Raw genomic sequence first — 8,386 nt, forward strand, 5'->3', positions numbered from 1 at the left:
ATGAAGAGAACATCGAAATAACTGTCAACTAATCACGCATCCGGGAAATCTAGCAACACATGTTTCGCAGTGTAAATGTGAGCCGCTTTTCGAGAAAACCACAATCTTGTCGCAGGTACACGATAAAATGGAACGAGTTATAACCGAATCTTACATGATGACACAGGCACATGCCGACGAATGTATCAGCGCACCATCCATTAATCTTTCTTCAAAAGAAATCCACTTCATAGCAACAAACTAACTCATATGTCATGCGCATGCCCATTTGAATATTTTATCTTGCTTCGGGTTTTTGCGATGCTTTCACTTGGGTATATATGTGAGGAAAATGCCTTGAAATAAAACAGTTGTTAGTCTGCGCTCTGTGTGTGTACTCAGTCCGTCCTCGTACGATAAAAAAAGCGCGAACCTCCAAGATGCACACCAACTAGCCCCTGTAGCTGCTCTATGTTGAAGAGCTGCAGAACAGGCGGCGCTGTGTTATAGATGTACTTATGAAACAATAGTAGCACCGGCGATCATGCAAGGGTCGAGTTTAATTGGTGTTTTTCTTTTGTGATACTCGTAACGACGTAAAATCAGGCGTTACCGCCGTATTTTGAACAGCTTATACAGTTTTTCGATCGTACTGTTGAAAGGGGGACAAGACAGGTGCGGCGTATTGAAGCTGAGGTCGAACGAATATTAAGTAAGCTATTTTGCGAACACTGTGAGCAAATTCATGTAACTTGCGGCGCATCTGCCCTGGTGATCTCGAAGCATTGGCACATATGTTTGCCATGTGCGTTGACCACGAAAGGGTCCACGCACATGCTTAATCATTTCCCTAGTTTGTAGTTTTTGTAGAAGCCGCTCAGGAAACAGATGTCGGCAAATACAAACAAATAAATCGAGAAAATGTAAATAATTAGGTATACTGCTGGTGATACTTAAAGACCGCACGAAAAATGGCATCCCGAGATGGGCACGTAAACTGGCTTTTATATATCACCAGGGCTGCGCACTCGAGAGAACTTAGATAATTCTCAGGTCTGTGTTCCAATTTGGCAAGTCTTGTCAGCATGATGGAAATTTTGACATCCGTATATAGCTGGAATTTTATAGGTCAGTTTTCTTTTCGTTATATGATCGAATTTCAGTGATTTTCGGGGCAATATTCCCTCCAGCCGTTTGACGCTTTGCGGTTAGATCATCTGGCAGCACTGAATCAATCCACCACTAACTTTTTTCTGCACATACTGTAAAATTCTGCGTCAAAGTGCATGTAGCGCTGTACGCCAGTGAGGAACTCTGTCGATGATTCAGACTTTCTTCGAATAATTCGGGCTCTTATTAAATCATTTATGCGAAACTCTCGCGAAGCGTAAATTCCTCACAATATCTGCCCTCAGAAATATGCAGGAGACGAATCAAAAGGCACTTTCGTATTATGGAAGCACATGCGCATGTGAGGAAATTGATGGCCGGCGTGAGGTCAGTCCTACATATGACTATGCTTGTGCGCAGTTGATTGTTTTTGTCAGTAGTGCCAAAAAAAAGAAAGAAATGGACATTTTACAAGCTCAATGTCTGGTTGTGCGCCGTCTTTCTGCGCAGGGTACAGCTGGGCTCTTTGTGCGACAACAGGCTTTCGTACCCCTCACAGTTTTGAAGATAAATTATTTTTAAAAAATGTTATGTGCATATGCTCGCACCAGTCGATCGTTATTTAAGTTGGCGACGCACTCTTACCGCGCAGTAATGTTCGACATAGGGGGATATTTAATTATTTCCGCATTATCGTGGCTCATGGCTCAATGGAGCATACAGTCATAACAAGTTACCCTTCTCGCAGTGAACTGTCCAATTTATTGGAAAATTGACATTTGCCGCATCGAGCAGCGGTCCATCGCAAGTGCCCGGACAGAATGTCTCTCTTTGCCAATGCTCTGCTGTATTTGTCGCCCAGAGAGAAAATAACGTAGTGGTAGCCCGAACCACCGTGAGGTGCCAATCGAAAAATAAACTGTTAAGAGACCATTGCAAAAAGCCAATTACAAAACTGTTCAGGGGCTAAGCAAGCCTGACTAGGTCGAAAGGAGGTAAATGTTAGATTATACTAACGTGGTGTTTTGGGCGTGTCATACTGAAGATTATAGCGCGCGAAAAAAACACGGACACACGCGTGTGTGTCACGCCTTTCTTTGTCCGTGTATTTTCTTGGGCTATAATCTTCACTTAGGCGTTACGCTTATTAAATATAAAAAGGTAAGTTATAAATAACTGTTATCATTCACGCGCACCAAATAATTAAGGTACTGTGTTCTTGGTGGCCCTGAAATGTAGTGTCCGAGGCAAACGACAGCCCTCTCCAGGTAAGCTCGCGACTTCGCGTCTCGATTCACAGCTTGCACTGACGTACAGTCGACGAATCTAACTGGGGAGATATAAAACGTAAAGATCTCGTTTTAATATAAGTTGAACGAGATGAGGGCGGACGCCGCATGGCGCCCGTTGTTGGTGAAGATGGGCATCGTCGATCAGGAGATAGTGGAAGCAGTATGCTTAATGGCTGAGATATATGTTCTCGTACGCCTCAATCGCAGTTCCTGATATGCTTCTTTTCTCCCAATAATGCCTCTAAAAAATTGAATAGATGGTAGGCGTGCGCGGCGTGGTGATGGCGTGAGAAATGGTAGTATGGTTATGTAGCAGTTACGCTACGGATATGATCGCAGGAGAAACCCCTCCTTGTTCGGTGGAAGATGCGGAAATATCAGTAATAATAATAATAATAATAATAATAATAATAATAATAATAATAATAATAATAATAATAATAATAATAATAATAATAATTGTTGGGGTTTAATGTCCCAAAACCAGGATGTGATAATGACAGACGCAGTAGTGGAGGGCTCCCGAAATTTCGGCCACCTGGGGTTCTTTAACGTGCACCTAAATCTAAATACAGAGGCCTTAATTTGCATTTAGGCGCGTCTGAGCAGCATCAGGCCATGAAAAAGGGGAAGTGACCGCATAGTCTTTGTGTTCATACTGAAATATTGGCAGCGCAAACTAACGGGACACAGAAGGGGAACACAAACAGGCGCAAACTGCGCCTGTTTGTGTTCCCCTTCTGTGTCCCGTTAGTTTGCGCTGCCAATATTTCAGTATGAACCTATACCAACTTGCCCGCCTTTCAACACTTCTGTAGTCTTTGTGTGCCATATGTAGAGCTGTTTCGTAAACTATGAACAGGCGCAAAAAACTCGCCTGTCTGCAAACAGGCGCACCGCAGTGGCTGCCCTTGAGTTTTATGCTGTGCAGAGCAAGAAATGGGAATATTATGGTTTTCTTACGCATGGAGCAGATCGCCACCAAACAGTGCACGCGAAGGTAAGCTCTGCTGCAAGTGACATGACCGGCCGCTGTCGTGACGCGCCTTCACTCGAATTCCGTCACTTCCTTATCATTGGAAGCTCCGGTCTGGCGTACGATTCCTGCGCACCAGGTGCGGTCAGTTTAGTTATCGGGCGTTAAAATTGATTATGAATATCTCAAATTACGTGCAACTTTTGTACTTTCTAAAAAATGAGTATGCCATAAATTGCGATGCCCTACAACCTTCCCACGTATCCACAGACCCTAAAGTCAATAATAAAAATGTAAGAAAAGCATGTAATTAGAAGCTTCAATGCCATATTGGTTGAGGTAAAGTCTTCCAGCCTCGAGTGTAGTTCGTGTGCGAAAACGACAGGAGCGCGACTGTCACAGGAGTTTTATAAAAAATCTGAGTTCTCTAAACAAACAAACAAAAGCCATGTATGCTTCGCATCCAATGAAATACTGACGGCTTACGTCGTTTCGTTTGTCAATCTCTATGTCACTAACAATATAAGGTTTTGTATACCTGAGACCGAATCGTGCGAATCGACTTTCTGGATTGGTGGAGATTTCGCAGCAGAAGCAGCCTGATACGCCTGCGAGTCAAATGAGGCGCTGCGACGCTGTTCCCTCCCTCCTTATTCCTTTGTGACACATGGGCTCGCAGACGAGAGCTGCAGCGCTGGCCGCCGCATTGTCATAGAGTAACATATTAAACGTAAAGAGCGGACATTCCCATTGAGCCATGCGGCCCACATGACTGCTAGCGCTCGTAGCGGCCGGCATGAACTGTGCACAATGTTCCTCTTCCGGCCGTGCCGTCGTGCCACGATGGTTTCAGTTTCGGTTTCAATGTTTTTTGCGCAAATTTCGGGTGTTTTCTTCTTTTTCAATCGTGAGAGTTAGCAGTTTTTTGGAGGCGATATAGGCTGCAGGCATGCCCATCGCAAACAGGCCTTTGACAGTTCTTCCCATAAAAAAATAAATAAAAAGAGGCACATTTTATGTAAGCACCGTGTTTATTAAGAGAGTACATAAAAATAGTTCGGATCAGCTAAACAGATGTTTTCGAACTAATGCTATAGGGACTTTCAGGAATTCATACCTAACGGTACATATTCATTGAAAGTTTATTGAAAAATACCATTGAGTGTACAAAATAATACAGCACTCTCGAATTGTGCATGCTGTAATAAAGTGCGCAGTATCCGCTAGCATTTAACTGAACCAGGTGACGGAAAACAGAAGCAACGATTGTGTAGATCAACTGTGCGACGTAGGATTCATTGTGAACACGAACATTTCAACATATGAGTAAACATAAATGACGATTTTGCAAAATTTATCATAATGAATAGACTCTTGACGTAACAATCAACGGGGACAATCAAACAAGCAGGAAAGAAATCAACACCAACAACAGAAACTCTATGAGTATTATTCTTAAAAAACAATGCCGCCTTGATTTTCCAAGACAGCTAGGGCAGAGTAATGTTTAACGGTGTAGGCGTCGTCGTCCAAATAATAGACTCCTGCTGCTTGGTCATAGCTGCGCTGTAGGTTCTTGACTCGAAGTTTCCGGCGGTTGACGTGAAATTCGGCGTGCATGTTTCTCGGTAGGGGTTTCATGATGCACGTTCGGAGAAAGTTGACGTCGCTTGTTCCCATTCAACGGTGGAGCCCAGTGGAGTTGTATCACGATGCCACGGCCAGCTTCAGTGGAGGTGAGCCTGCGGCATTTTGATGGTACGTGTGACTCAGTTAATTTACATAAATATGCTCCTTTCGTACGGCTTTTAGACGGAACCAATCTGCTTAGAAACATTACGTTCAGCGTTCTGGGTGCTCTTCTCACCATTTTTCTAATTTTTTAACACCACTAGGACTTAACAAGGTGTGGGTTCGAGCTAGTTGGTACACTTTTTGCGCAAAATTTTCTCAGTTGCGCCCGTCCGTGTCTGTTTCGTCCGTTGTCTGAGAAAATTTTGCGCAAAAAGTGTTGACCACTAGGACGCACATATGACCCAAAAGAACCAAAAAAATTGCGGGCCATCAAAGAACGCTGTCGCCCGTCCGCGGAAGCCAAAAAAAAAAAAAAAGCCTGCCGTGCGCAGCGCACGCAGCCAATGCGGAAATAGAATCGAGGAGAGAGCGAGAATGAGCACGGACTCGGTTTGTATTCCCGAGGATAACAGGAGAGTATCGCCACTTTCAAATATTTAGAGGTTTTAGAAGCCCCTCTCCCCTCAGTCTATTTGTTTGCCTACGCAGCACAGAGAAGGAAATAAGAGGAGGAGGTCACGATGCCACTCTATTGGCTGTTACGTGTCACGCCACGAAGTCGCACGCGCTGCTGCGGCCAATGACAACATACGTCGTGACCGTTGGGAACTGCCGGGTTTGAAGTCGGCCGAGTGGCGGCAAGCCCGGCCCTGTTGTGTGGTTGTGTGAGCTGTTAGTAAGCGTGGTGCGCGGCATTGTCTTTTGTGTCTCGTGTGGTCGCGGGCCGGCGAAAAGAAAACGACTAACACGGTGGCTACTTCTGAGAAGCGTACCGCCCGCTTCTCTGTGCTGCTTCCAAGAGAGAACAGTGTGAAATGCGCTGTGAATTGTTGCAATGCCCGCGTCCACTTTTCCTGTGTGCAAGGTGTATTGCAAGTGTATGCAAGCAGCTGCAGCGTCGTTCATGTTGAACGTTCGGTTCCTGCCTTCGTTTGTTTTGGCCGCACATGGAGGTGCCTGCAGTGGTTATTTTAAAGAGAATTATGGGCCGTGCTTTGAAATCATATCGGCTCTCTGTGGAGTAAATCAAAGAAGACGGATGCGGAACTCGGGATATTAGATGTCTTCTGTGATTTCAATGGGTGTGTTGCGCCGTTGATTATTCAAGCGCAGAAGCCAACTTGTGAGTATTCCAACTTGAACTCACCCACTGCGGCTGATTCAGACTTGCGTCTTGGTGAAAAAAACAAAGGGGGAGGGGTGGCGAAATTCGATCGACTTTTTGATCACGGTGCGTGTTTTCTTTCTCTTTTTGCCCCTACTTACGCGGTCGTTATGGCGGGAAAATGTTCGGGGCACATCGTATTTCACCGCTCCCATGCTAGCTGCGTGCTTTACCTATATTTTAGTGATTGAAATTTTCTATGTTCACTAATGCCCCGTTCTCCCCAGCAGTATATAATGCATGTCGTGTGATAAAGTAGACCTGGCGCTGTGGTTGTCTAATATTTGCTCTCCGGAAGGCGTGACCGTTACTTGCGTCTACGCAAGATCCAGGAAAATTTGAAGGATGCAATTTAGCGTTGTGTATGTTGGGGAAGGGCGGGGGGTTATCACGGCATTGTTAGCTCTACTCTTATTAGTAGAGTATCTCAAAACTGCTCGTTTATTCTGGTTGGCCACTTCCATTCTGCATTCATCTTGCATTCAATCAGGTTTTGTTAGTTTTCCCAGCTTTGTGCTTTCTTGCACGGTCTAAACAAGTCGCGTCGGGGTAATTGCTCTACTGAATGGTGGTCTGATTGAGTGTTCTTTATTATGACGTTCAACTAGCTTTATTCCCGCTTGTAAGCTTTGTGAACACCATGGTGTATGAGGTTATGCGTGTGAAGATAATGGTAGGACTATTCGGTTTTCTTTGGGATTATTGTAGGCGTACGAAGCAATTGGGTACTCACCATGATCGGCAAACTGTTGCGAATGTAATAATTTGTCTGATAACATTTCTGTGAGTTCATTTTATTCCCTGGCCGGATGCCCCTGCACGGAACCATTGCATGTAACCGTCGTGAACTAAGAATTTTCATTGAGTTGCAATTCCGAAAGCGATGGTTATGTTCAGTATATATGAATGTACACTTCACCAATTTCACAAAAGATAACATTGTGATTTAGAGACAGAATGCCGTGTCGAATCCCGGTGGATTTCACGACGGAGAACGCAAGCGCGCTAGCCAAGGGTGACATCGTTTTCAGTAGGTGGAATGCCATTCATGTTCCCCTGCTTGTTTACACACACGCCTGGGTAAGTATGCGCAGCCAGTGTGCACAAAAGGCTCATGAGAGAAGGTTGGGCAGCAGTGATGATTTGAAGGCGAGCTTATCTCCTCTACTAAAAAGCGCTGGCTAATTTCTAGTACAATACCATGTTAGCGCTAGTAATTTGGCATGGCTTCATCGGAGACGCGTCCAAGTTATTGTAGCATGTTTATTTGTGGTTAGCAGGTGGCGGCTATAACGAGTATTTCTAACCGAAAAACTTGTTTTCGGCGTGCTTTACGTGTTATTCCACAATAAAACCTGATTTCTTGGTTTGAAAGGTGTCGATTGTTTGGATTGCTCGGTGTATGACAGGGACGCGGCCGTACGCTCTGAAACGCTTGTGCTCAACGCCCTCAACTGCATAGCACTGCGTTTGAAAATACGCTTTTCATCCCGTATCTGTGGCCTAGGGAGAAGCTGTACAAGCATAATGCAATATAAACAATTCGCTTTGCTTACCTTTTCTTCACAAATGCGTAAACGTGGGCACCGCTGAAGCTGGAGAGTGAGGAGAATGGCGTCGCGGTGGTGCAGGCATAGAGTTTCCTACAATACTTACTAGAGGGAACTCTGGCGCTAGTGTCTATGGGAGCTGCAACGCATGACGCTTCAGCCAGCATGGGAATGATGGGTAGTACACAAATTTGTCTAAACTTCGTACTTTCGGCTCTGTTTGGCTCCGCGTCGGCTGCATCCGCTTTGTCGAAAAACAAAGTTCAGCAAAAGTCAGCAGTTTCACTTCGCCACTTTAACTTCTTTAGGCTCACCAAATCAAACCTGGTCACGAAGTTCACAACGGTCTATTCTTTTATCCGAAACGAACGCCAAAACACAGCAATAAACAAAGCCACAAGTACGTTTGAAGCCGCAAGCACGAAGACTAGGCAAATTTGTGTACTACCCATCATTCCCATGGTAGCTGAACGATCGCAGCGCCAGAGTTCCCCTCTAGTTAATTTTAGGAAACTCTATG

General features: G+C 44.8%; 1 long non-coding RNA gene across 1 annotated transcript; it reads right to left on the reverse strand.

Annotated features, from left to right (window-relative positions):
* Window positions 1-4,863: 4,863 nt before the first annotated feature.
* Window positions 4,864-7,950, reverse strand: LOC125757676 (uncharacterized). Its single transcript, XR_007415427.1, has 2 exons — window positions 7,873-7,950; window positions 4,864-5,099 (listed from the first exon to the last, which is right to left on the reverse strand). It is a non-coding gene; the product is annotated as an uncharacterized LOC125757676 (long non-coding RNA).
* Between the last annotated feature and the right edge of the window lie 436 nt (window positions 7,951-8,386).

This window comes from Rhipicephalus sanguineus, chromosome 1 (genome assembly GCF_013339695.2).
Source record: "Rhipicephalus sanguineus isolate Rsan-2018 chromosome 1, BIME_Rsan_1.4, whole genome shotgun sequence".
Taxonomy (NCBI): Eukaryota; Metazoa; Arthropoda; class Arachnida; order Ixodida; family Ixodidae; genus Rhipicephalus; species Rhipicephalus sanguineus.